This window comes from Lissotriton helveticus, chromosome 12 (genome assembly GCF_964261635.1).
Source record: "Lissotriton helveticus chromosome 12, aLisHel1.1, whole genome shotgun sequence".
Lineage (NCBI taxonomy): Eukaryota > Metazoa > Chordata > Amphibia > Caudata > Salamandridae > Lissotriton > Lissotriton helveticus.
The window spans coordinates 156980511-156992602 of NC_136073.1; positions in this window are offsets into that span (position 1 = coordinate 156980511).

The following is a 12092-nucleotide window of genomic DNA, read 5'->3' on the forward strand; positions in this document are numbered from 1 at the left end:
ATGGGTTGACTCTCAAGAATTTTTAAAATTAATGGATTTATATACAATGCAAATAATAGGGGTGAGCATGGGCACCCTTGTCTGGTACCCCTTGTGATGTTAATATAACCAGACTCAGTTCCTAACATCTGAAGTTTGGCTCTGGGAGATATATACATAGATTTAATGGCTTTAATACATTTGGGGCCGAAATTATTATGTACCATAACTGCCCAAAGGAAGCTCCACGAGACACGATCGAAAGCCTTTTCGGCATCCAGCAAGATCATTGACATCTGACCCCCTATGACAGACATGGCATCAAAGAGGGCAATAGCCCTACATGTATGATCGGTAGTGCCTTTACCAGGAACTAAGCCATGCTGCCAAGGGGAGACCAGTTGTTCAATAACCCTGCTGAGTCTCGTAGCCATCACTTTGGCATATCATTTAGAGTCCGAATTTATCAAAGAAATAGGGCGATATGAAGTTAATTGCTCAGGGGGGTTTTCCTTTCTTAGGGAAGACAATTATATTTGTTTCTTTCCAAGAATGTGGTGATACACCATTCCATTGTATTCCCAAAAAGAGATCAAGAAGCAGAGGAGATATTTGATGACTAAGTATCTTATACAGGTCTATTGGTATTTTATCAGGTCCAGCTGCTTTGCCCGATGAGAGTGATAACAGAGCATTTTCCACTTCATGTAGGGTGATTTCACTTTCTAAATCATCTCTAGTAGTATCATCTAAGATTTTTGATGCCTCATGGTTATGAAGGAGATTATCAAGAAAACAGAATATTTCATTGTCAGTAGATTTAGTTTCTTCAGTATAGAGTTTTTGATAATACTGTTGAAATTGATAAATGATGTCAGGAGTGTCAGTATAGGTTTTACCACTATCAGTTATCTGACTGATATAGCTAGATACATTCTTTTATCTAGTGCGCAAAGCCAGTTGCCTACCAACTCTCTCCCCACTCTGGTAGACATATTTCCTGTATGCTTTATACGTTTGGGCCGCTTTTTCACTAAGGCTTGCATTCAGCTCCGCTTTTAACAATGATAATTGATACATAGATTGTTTTGCATCTAACCTTTGTGAGATGATCAAGGTGTGACTTTATTCTGCCTTTGCTAAGGCCGCGAGTTTCAGGCTATAGTTCATGGTGTTTTGTTTTTTAGCCCTAGCTTGGAAGCTTATAGTTTCCCCCCTAAGTGCCGATTTATAGCAGTTCCATACCACATTCCTTGCGGCGCTAAAGCGATGAATGTTAAAAAATTCCTCTGTCCAATTACTAATATAGTTAATATAATCATTGTTAGAGAGCAATTTGCGATCAAAAGTCCATTGTCTAGATTTGTTAGTTGACATTTCTATTTTCATTGTGAAGGCCAGGGCGTTATGGTCTGATATAATTTTGGGGTATTTACTGATAGAGGATTGCGTGGCTAGATCTCTAGTTGTGAAAACATAATCTATACGAACGTGCTTTTGGTGTGAATGTGAAAAATATGTGTATCCAGCATTCTGGGTATTCTGATTTTTTTCCCCCCATATATCAATTAATCCCAAGCTATTCACCAGTCTCCTAATTGCTTTATATACTTTAGGTTTCCGGCCTGTATAGGTCTGTTGAGTAAAACTAATGTTATTAAGCATAGGATTAAGAGAGATGTTGAAATCCCCACACATAATTAGAGGGCCCTGCCAAGTGGCGAGTTCTGATTCAAGAAATGTGAAGATTGTAGGGTCATCTTGGTTAGAGCCATAGATGGTACAAATACTAATACCTATGGCAAGTTTTACAATTGCCCATCTTCCATGAGAGTCAGAGAGGTGACGTACCGGCCCACCTAAGTGTGATTTAGCTATGATTGCAACTCCTCTTATATTTGATGACTGCATTGATGCAGCTAGCAGATTATAACCTCTTACTTTCAATAATGATCTTCAAGCCCATGGCACATGTGTCTCTTGGAGACATAGTATATCTACCGGATTCAGGCCAATTAGTTCTGCGAACCGACGTTGTTTCTCACTGTTCAATAGCCCCCCTACATTCCATGTTTGTATAACCAACTTACCCATTATTTATCACGAAAAATTGACCAAGAGATTCTTTTGGTGTCTTGTTATTATAATCAGTCATTATAAACAAACATTTTTTATTTTTTTTAGTATATTCGAAAAAAAGGGAACGTTATCGTATTGTTCTGTCTTCAGATCTGGTTCATTTTTATTTTTTGTTTGAGTGCCCCACCAACCCCCCCCAACCCCCCCTAGCAGCCCCTCCCACCCCGCCCGCTCCTTTCCCCCCCCAAAGTGTAGGCCATCAGACTCTACCAGAGTCAGACTAGTGATGGATGCAGTGTAACACCTGAGCTACCGCTTCAACTAAGTGAGAAAAAAATGAATAATTTCATAATGTAATGATGTAGAGAGAAATTTAAAAACACTAAATATACCAGAGAAAAAAAAAAAACAAGAAAGCATATTACTAAACGTTTTTCAACATACCTAGATATACCTAAGCATATTTAGAAAAAGCCTATAAATCGTAAGAAAATATTTAGGTATAAGAATTATTCTAAATTTTAGCAGTACCCTCAGGCATAAATTAGAAATCTGGTTTTCAATTCATATTCTTTTCTATTCAGATTATTAGTGCAGATCCTCTAGATAGTTTTTGGCTTTGATCTCAGAAACAAAGAATTTGGTTATACCACCCCACACAACCTTAAGTTTAGCTGGGTTATTCAAAAATGCTTGGGCTTCTTTCTCTTGAAAGGGTTTGATTAATGACCTTAAGCGCCAACGTCTCTCAACAGTAGCATGACAAAAATCAGGTCTCGTAAAAAAGGTAACTTCATTAACGGTTAATTTCTGATCAGGTCTTGCTTTTTCTGCTACTGTTTGCCTTAGTAGAAAATTACCAAAGTACACTAATATAGCGCGAGGATATAGTCCTGGTTTGGGCGGTAGGTTAAAAGGCATTTGATCACCACGCTGAACTTCAACGTCCCAATCTCAGGTTGTTAATTCCGGCATTGCCTTGCTAAGTAGTTCCACAACAAAAGAGCGAATATTTACACCCTCCATCTTTTCGGGGACCCCCAGTATGCCTAGATTGTTCTTGCACTGCCGATTCTCAAAATCCTCCAGCTTCCATTTAATGTCAACTAATTCTGCGTCTTGCAACTTGATTTTCCCTGAATTTGCTGTTACTTCGTTTTCTGCGGAGAGTACCCTTGCTTCTATTTCGGTGACTCTTTCCCCAATTTGATTACATGTCTTAGTCAGTTTTTTAACCACCCCTTGAACTTTGCGTATAGCTGCCCGGGATCGTTTGCTGTCAATAGCTGTCTGTTCTCTGTGAGCAACGATAGCCTGTAATATAGTTTCAACCGCATTTAAGGGGATCTCTTGGTTATTGACAATGTCACCGTCTGCTTCTAACCCTTCAGCATCTTGAGTAGATTGCATAATGGTTCGAGAGGTAGCAGGATGCTCAACCGGCACTCGATGACTCAGCCTGGATACTATTTTAGCCTTAGATCTGATTGTATTGAGCTGTAAGCCCTCCTCGAGGCTTCCTTCATCCGAAGTGTAAGAGGTGTTAGAAAAAAGCAGAGATTCATCATTTTCATCTTCGGATTCTTCACTAAATTTTTCATCTTCATTATCAAGTGATCTAGATTCTGACTCGACCTCTACTCATGTCTCGTCTGAGAATGAGTAGAATACATTTGTCTCTTTTTCACCTTCAATTGAAGCAAGATGATTAGAATTTTTCAGGTCAGCATTGGATGTTGGTTGTTTGACATCATTGTGTTCATTAGGTTCATTATTTTCAGTGTCTAGTGACTGAGGTGATGGTTCCGTAGCTAATTGGCCAGAAGCGATAATAGCTGGGGTAGGTAGCAATGTGTCTGTTCTAATTCGCTCATTTCCAGCCCCAGTCTCATTTATCTCCTGGCTAGAAATTTCAGGCGTATTTGCAGCGGAGATCAAAATAGTTTGCCCTACCACAGTTTCAGCTACACCCATGATATTCTCTCCTGCCCCAGAGAATGACATGCTATGCTTTTCCGTGGCTATTTGTTGACCAATACCAGTATTAGAAGGTGAAGTATTAGAAGTATTAGAAGGTGAACCAACAGTGTTATCTACATCAAGCGCCACCTCAAGCGCCACCTCAATCGGCTCTCCAATTACTTGTGTACTCACAGTTTTGGCGGTTGTAGCCGGCTGCGCACGTTTTGATGATCCCACAGCCTTATTGACATCTTCCAGATCCAGATCTAGATCAAGCATTGGTGACAGGTTGGAGCGCTGAGAGTTGGGGGAGGCGTTTATTGAAGCACCTTGTTTTCGCAGCAATAAATCCATCACGGAGTTTCCTGGTGTAGCCATTGTTAGCATGTTATCTTTATTTATTTTGCGTTTGGTCGCTAGCACCTCTTGTCGTGGTGTGGGCTCAGCAAAAGGATTAGGCTGCTTTTTACTTCTAGGTTTCATGGTTGTATTACCTCCAGATGCAGATCCTGCTATTTTCTGTGAGATATCCTGAGTTTGCTGTAACTCTTCTAATTCAGCCTCGCGCAGAGCTCTGGCAGCCTTCGCTAATCTCGAGCGGGCTGCTGCTGCAGACGCGGCTTTAGAAGACATGTTAGTAGTTGCTGCTATCCTGGTACTGCAACACCCGGTTGCCGCAGGTGGATTAGGGGGCGAAAATATCAGCCTACACACTGCCCGTCCCAGCGCTAAATATAGATCTTCTGTGATAGATTTCCTCCGATCCTGTAGTAGCTCGTGCAAGACAAAAAATACAGACGTCGCCTCTGACTCACACTCCGCCTTAGATTCCTGCACGCAGGGGACGCTGAATGTTTGCTGAGCCTGACTCTGACTCAGGCGTGTCAATTGGGAGCACCGGTGTGTGGTTCCACCCTCAATCTCACAAACAATCCAGCCAAGCAATGCCTGCAGCCTTTCAGTCAGGTCCGATGTCTCGAGTAAACGTTTTCTTAGATTTGGCGTTTCACAGCCTGCGCCGAGCATTTCTCCTGATTCACCTGTGAGTTTTGCTGGATTTTCAGGTATGACTACGGGCTTCAGTCTGTTTCAGTCCGTTCGGCGCCAGGCATACAAAATACCTTTTCTCTGTGTTCCCGTTTTTTTTTTCTTTCCTCCTTTTCTTTATCTAGTTAGTCTCATTGCTCCGTTTGTTTTCATTGCTGATTACCATCGTTTTTCATGGCTCGACGTTTTCCCGCTTTGAAGCAATCTCGATTTACTAGTAGAAGCGGAGCTCTGGCGTTGTGCTGCACTTCGGTCTATAGCCAGACCGCCATCTTGCCTCCCCTCATCTTTAATGACAAAGCACATTTTAAAAATGCCACTTTTATAAAGATTGTGTTTTTTTGCTCTTAAGCCCTGTCCACTGCACTGGACTTTGTATATTCCATTTGGACTGCCACACACAATTAGAGTTTATGTGTGACTTGATAGACTGTCCTGGGAGGATGGGAGGGGGGGAGCTGTGCGTAGTCTCACACGTACACCTGAATAGGCTGTGTCCTGTTCCCATGTAAAGGGCTGCATGCCCCCTTGTAGTGAGTCTGAGGCAAGGGCAGGAAGGGAGTACCTCTGTGCACTTCAAAAACCCTTCTTGGAAGTCTTCCCCTCTTCAAAGGCTCCAGTGGGAATAAGAACTGGACTTGAGAACCTACCACTTTTTACCCTTCTGGACCATTTGATACTCTGCCATGAAAAAGGACTGCTGTGCAGCTGAAGGAAAGCCACTCTGCTGTATTGCTGCTCTGGAAGAACTGCATTCTTGCTTTTCTGACCTGCTATCCTTCTGGCTTGGTGAGAAAGATGGGATGTACATCACTTGATCCCTAGAACCCAGAGTGACTCCAAGGGCTTGTTGGCTAAACTTCTGATCTGAAGTCTCACGGCCATAACTAGCCCCTCGCGGTGAACTCTGCTCTTCCAGCAGAGTTTGCAGAGATTTGCCTACTCCGCGCTCTGTGGCAAACGTAGAGATAGGCAAAACTCTGCCTCCTTGGTGGAGCAGAGTTAGCTGCTCCCTCCCCCCTTCCAAATGCTTTAAAATTAATAAAAAGAAGGCACGTACCTGTGTTTCTGCCATCTCCCCTGTCTGGCGGCTCTCCTTCCTGCTCCTCTCCCGTCCTTTTTCATTAAAAAAAAACCACTATGTTGTATATCTTGCAAGTGCACATGCACGCACGAGACGTACAAGGTAGTGTTTTTTTTTTCAATGAAAAATGACGTGAGACAGTGAGGAGCAGGAAGGAGAGTGGCCAGGCAGGGGAGGCGGCAGAAACACAGGTAAGTCTCTTCTTTTTTATTCTTTTTAAAGAATTTGAGAGGGGGTAAGCGGGGAGGGAGCTAAGCAGAGCTTTGCATAGCTCCACTGAGTTTTTTTCAAACTCTGTGGAGCTACGCGTACAGCGTCTACGCCAGCTCCGCCCACTGTTAGCCATAATAGACTTCCAACTATCCTGCTTCTGCACTTGGACACTGCCATCTGTGAGTCTATCCTGTCCAGTGGTGCCACCCTGTTCTGGACCCTTGATATTGGTCAATGGTGCTTGCTTAGCACTTTACCGCCAATGCTGTGATGAAACTGGCACTTCACTGCAACTGTGTGGTCAGAACCGTAGCATTTTTGCCACTGCACAGATCGGAACAGGTGTATCGCTCTTGTTTGTGTGGACCAGAATGGACATATTGCTGCATCTGCATGGCTCTGATCCTCTGCGCCGCCTAAGGAACCACCACTATGCAATACTTTTTAAGGCACATTCTCGCATCTCTCTCGATGACAGCATCAAAAGTAAAATTGAAACTCCACATCACACTGGAGACGATGCATAAGCGATGCTGCACCGCCATCACCAGTGTATCCATGCCGAATGTGGGGATCAATAATGGCACATTGCCTCCTCTGCCCTAAACATTCTCTCTGTCGACAGGATCTTCAGCCTAGATTAAGGTACTTTTACTCAGCTGGCCCAACCTGGTCCCTGTAGTCAACCCATACTCCATCGCTGTTGGCCTGGACATTTGACTTTGTCCGAGTCCAGCACGACCAGATATCCCTTTTTGGCACTTAGTGCTTTTTGGTGCTATTTTCACTAAATTCTTCTAAAATTAATATCCCCTGTTCTACTTATTGGATGTTTCTCATTTTAGTGTCAAATAATTTGGTTTGGGATTTCACTTGTGTTGTTTTGACTTTATTACTGTTTGTGTGCAGCATAAATACTTTACACGTTGCTTATAAGTTAAGCCAGACAGCTTGTGTGCCAAGCTACCCAGGGTAAATCATAAGGTAATTTTGTGACTTTTAGTGGTTCACCTGCAAGGGTAGGTCATTGTTGCTTGACTAAGGTTAGCACCCTCGTCAAACAGCAACTTCAATTCTCACAACCACAAACCAGAATCTTAAAATACTATAACTAATACTAAGGGTCTCAATCACCCCATCAAATGGATGTAGATAGTAGACTATTGCCACTTTCTCAAGGGGGACATTCTATTAGTACAAGAAACAAACATGGACTCAAAGATGGGCTCCAAAATCAGTATGAACTGGTTTGGAGCTACCTTTTACTCCCCAAATGCCAGAAAAAAACAGAACACTCACTGTCATTTACAAAAGTTCAGGGATCTCAGTTTCATCACACGAGCATGATAGCAAGGGACGCTGTCGAATTCTCTGCACAAAGAAAAACAACAAAAGCTTTTGTCATTATTTACAAACTTTTGATGCACAGGAGTGCAACAGGGCTTCCTGCTGCAATGCCATGTGTCAAAAGAAAAGGGCTGGAATGCACCGTATCTACAAGATACACTGCATTCCTGTCCTTCTCCCCTGTGCTGGTGCACAAACAGCAGCCATGCGTCAATGCAGACACCATTACTTCATGTTGTAAAGGTGCCTGCATTGCGGGGATGATGCTATCAATATTTTTTTTTTCTGCAGGAAGGTGTCCCTTCCTTCACAAAAACAATCATTGGTGGCCCTTTCCTCTTTCTATCTGTGCTGCAGAATATAGCACACGCAAAAAGAGGAAAGAACGAGAAGGAGTAACATTATTTCTCCTCCTTTGCCGAAGCGTAGGATTCTGTCACATTCCCAGGTTTACGATTCCTCGCAAATCTGGAAATGTTTCAGATTCCTTGGATGTTGTATGGGAACAGCCAAGGAATGCCCCTTTCACACAGTGTTCTGTATGAAAGGGGTACGCATTTACAAGGCCATGAAAAGCCATGTAAAGTTGCCTTGTGTGGCATTGTAATTATGCTGCGACACGCTGCGCCACCTGAATGTCAAAAAAGTGACACTCCAGCAGCATAAAAGGGCCTCTAGTGCCTTGTAAATGATGCCTTTCATGTTGTAAACAGCTATGCCCGACTGACAACACAAACACATTTTGGGAACTTCTGGACCTTACCATGCACCATCTCCTCAGAAATGTTCCAATAATTCTTTGAGGTGACTTTAATCTGCCTATCAATGTAAAAATGACAGGATTTGCAAAACTAATTTACAGGCAGCGGTTCCCTCACAAAAATGAAACACTGTATATCTAATCACAATCTAATCGACATTTGGAGATTACACAACCCCACACGGTAGCAAATTTACTTTCAACTGTAATCCACACCACACGCTAAATGTTTTGTTGAAGACAGAGTCTGCTGTAGCCTGTGCTGCTCCCCTGCCAGAATTTCACGACCTCATGTTTTATTCAATTGCTGTTTTTAGGAAAGTGTGCTTTTAAAAACTGTCATAATCTGCTGCTCGTAGCTCCACTTACCTGTTGTTCAAGCCTGATTAGGCAGTCCCCGGTCCACCACGGCAAGTGCCGATTGAGCAGAGGGACCAGTGGCTATCTGGACTGCCTCACCTGTTCGGGGGATTGTGTCATAATACTGGCCCGCCCCCTCAGGCACTTAAACCAGGGCCGGGCGCGGACGCGCACAGCGGCGCGCCAAAGGCGCGCCATAGACAAGCTCGTCTGCGCCCGTCCGCGCCAGACTGCCGCCAGCCGTCAGGACCCCTGCCCGATTCCTTCAGCGGCGCCCCTGTGAGTACCCTGAACCTATGCTACGCTACTCTAGCCTGGAGTTGCGACTCCTGAATCCTCTAGGTCCTCAAACTTATGTACCTCCACTGCAAATAGGCGATTCCCGTTATTGTCTTGTACCTCCTGTTTGGAATTGTTCACAAGGATCTGCCTCCCCCGGTAACACTATTGCATCCGCCGTTCCAGAGGCAAATTTTAAAAGATTTTCCAACCAATTGAAAGTCATCTATTTAAATGCCAGATCTATACCAAAGCATGCAATAGAACTCTGGACCCTCTTAGAGGCTGAAACACCAGACATCTGCTTCATTACCGAGACATGGCTCAGATATTACTCCAGCCTTCCCTCCCCTGTATCACCTAACTAGACTGGACAGGGAAACTGGGAGACGAGGAGGCATTACAGTTGCCACTCGGGTCCCTTGTGAGACCAAAGTTTTAGAGTCCTTTACCTCTGCAACACTAGAACTTCTAATATTCAGGCTGGAAACCCCTGACCCTTATACCTGTGGAGGAGCCCTGGTCTATAGACCTCCTGGGGCTAAAACTTCATTTGTAAATCAATTATTGGAAGCCATAGCGCCGCACACCCTGGCACTAGACAACTTCTTGTTAATTGGCGACTTCAACTATCACACAGAACTAATTTTGAACCCAGACACCAGCTTTTTAATTCAAACAATGGACTCTTTAGGACTAGTGCAGAAGTCAGTTGGCCCAACCCACCTAGTCGGACATACATTAGATTTAATATTCACTAACACATCTAAACTGACAACGGAAGAACCTTCCCTGCTTCTTTGGACAGATCACTATCTGTTAAAATTTGGCCTGTCAATCTGCTTAGACAGGACTCCTCGGCCGGTAAGAGACATCCTAATCTGTCCTTGGCGCAAACTTACCTCTACTGCCTTTCTATCCCACTTCAAGCCCCAGCTGATCTCTGATTCAGATACAGTAGAACATGCAGCAAGTATGCTCGAAACATCCATCATTGTTGCCTTGAATAAAGCCGTCCCACTTACTAAAGTAAAGGTAAAGAGTAAAGCATCCCCTTGGTTCACGGCTGCATTGATGATTGATAAGTATCTTAGCCGTACAGCCGAACGTCAGTGGAGGAAAACCAAAAGGGATAAAGATCAAAATAGCTATCGGCTAGCCCACCTCCACTACATAAAAAATATCAAATCGGCAAAAAATCCTACCTCACCCTTCGAATAAATAACGCCTCTCACTCCAGCAAGGAACTTTATAAAATGTTAAAGGAATTCACCTCTCCTATGGCGGAACAGTCCTCCTTCTCCCCTACTCAAGGGTGGGTGGACTCCGTTTCGTCTTTCTTCCATAACAAAATTAAAACTATTTATTCATCCTTCTCTGATTCCCATTGTTCTATTGACTCCATGCCTCTAGCGCCAGCATCTATGACGTCAGTTGCCTTGGAAACAACTGATGTCCCAGTGCTGCAGGAATTTGAACCAATTGTCACCACTGAGGTAGGAAGGCCTAATTAAGATAAAATCCGGCTCTCCCGCAATACCCTTCCCTCCTCAAGCTTGTTCTAAGATCATGCCCCTTCTAGTAGAGGCATTAACCCAAATCTTCAATATGTCGTTAAGACAATCCAAGGTTCCCTCCAGATGGAAACAGGCCCAAATTAAGCCTATCCTTAAGAAACCCTCAGCAAACCCTAACATACTGACTAATTACCATCCCATCTCCCTGTTACATTATTTTGGGAAGGTACTAGAACACCTAGTCAATAAAAGGCTCACCGCCCATTTGGAGGATAGCGGTCTCCTGGACCCCTCCCAGTTTGGTTTTAGGGTCACCCACAGTACGGAGACCGCCGTCATCGAGATTGTTGACAGCGCTAGGCTCACTTTGGACAATAGGGGATCAGCAATTTTGGTGCTATTAGATCTGTCGGCCGCTTTTGATACCATCTCCCACAGTATACTGAAACATAGACTGGGGGAGGTGGGAATCAGAGGGAAGGCTCTCGACTGGTTCGAGAGCTATCTGGCTGACAGATCTACCACGGTTGTAGTGGATACCTTCTCCGCGTGCAAGCTTCCTGTGACCGTGGGGGTCCCACAAGGTTCAATACTGAGCCCCATGCTGTTTAATCTTTATCTAAACCCATTAGCTGCCATTATCAGATCACACGGTTTTGAAACCGTGTCTTACGCCGACGACACTCAGTTACTCGTCACCTGTGACTCCGATCCTGCCGGCACTCGGCTCCGCTTTAGGAGTTGTATGACCCAAATAAATGAATGGATGAGCGCCAATAAGTTATAACTGAACAGAAGTCCGAGATCATTTTGTTTGGAAGAGCTGAGGAGGTTTGGTCACATGATTGGTGGCCTGCGGAACTAGGAGTGTGCCCCCACCCCAAATCATCTGTCAGAAACCTCGGCATCATCATGGATGCCCCCTTGTCCATGAAGCCCCACATAGATCAGGTTCTCGGGGTCTGTTATGGCATCATGCGCAGTCTCCGCAAGATTTTTAAGTGGCTCCCTATTGAGGCTAGGAAACCACTGGTGCAGGGCCTTATCGTTAGACGTTTGGACTACGGAAATGCCCTGTTTACTGCCCTGAATGCTAATCTGCTCTCCAAGCTTCAGATCCTTCAGAACACGGCAGCTAGGCTGGTCCTTAATCTCCCCAGTAGATCTTCATCTACCTCGAACCTCCGGACCCTTCACTGGCTCCCTATCCGCCACAGGTGCCACTTTAAAATCCTAAGCCTGGTCCATAAGACAATGCTTAACGCCGGCCCTAACTATCTAAAAAACAAGCTCCTTAGGTACATCCCTGGCAGATCTTTAAGGTCCAGCTCTAAATTCCTCCTTGCTCAGCCCCGTTTTCGGACTCTGCGAAACGGGGGTCGTTCTTTTTCCTATCTTGCCCCAATGTTGTGGAACAAACTACCGGTCCATATTTCAGCCATAATCATTCTCAAATGCTTCCATA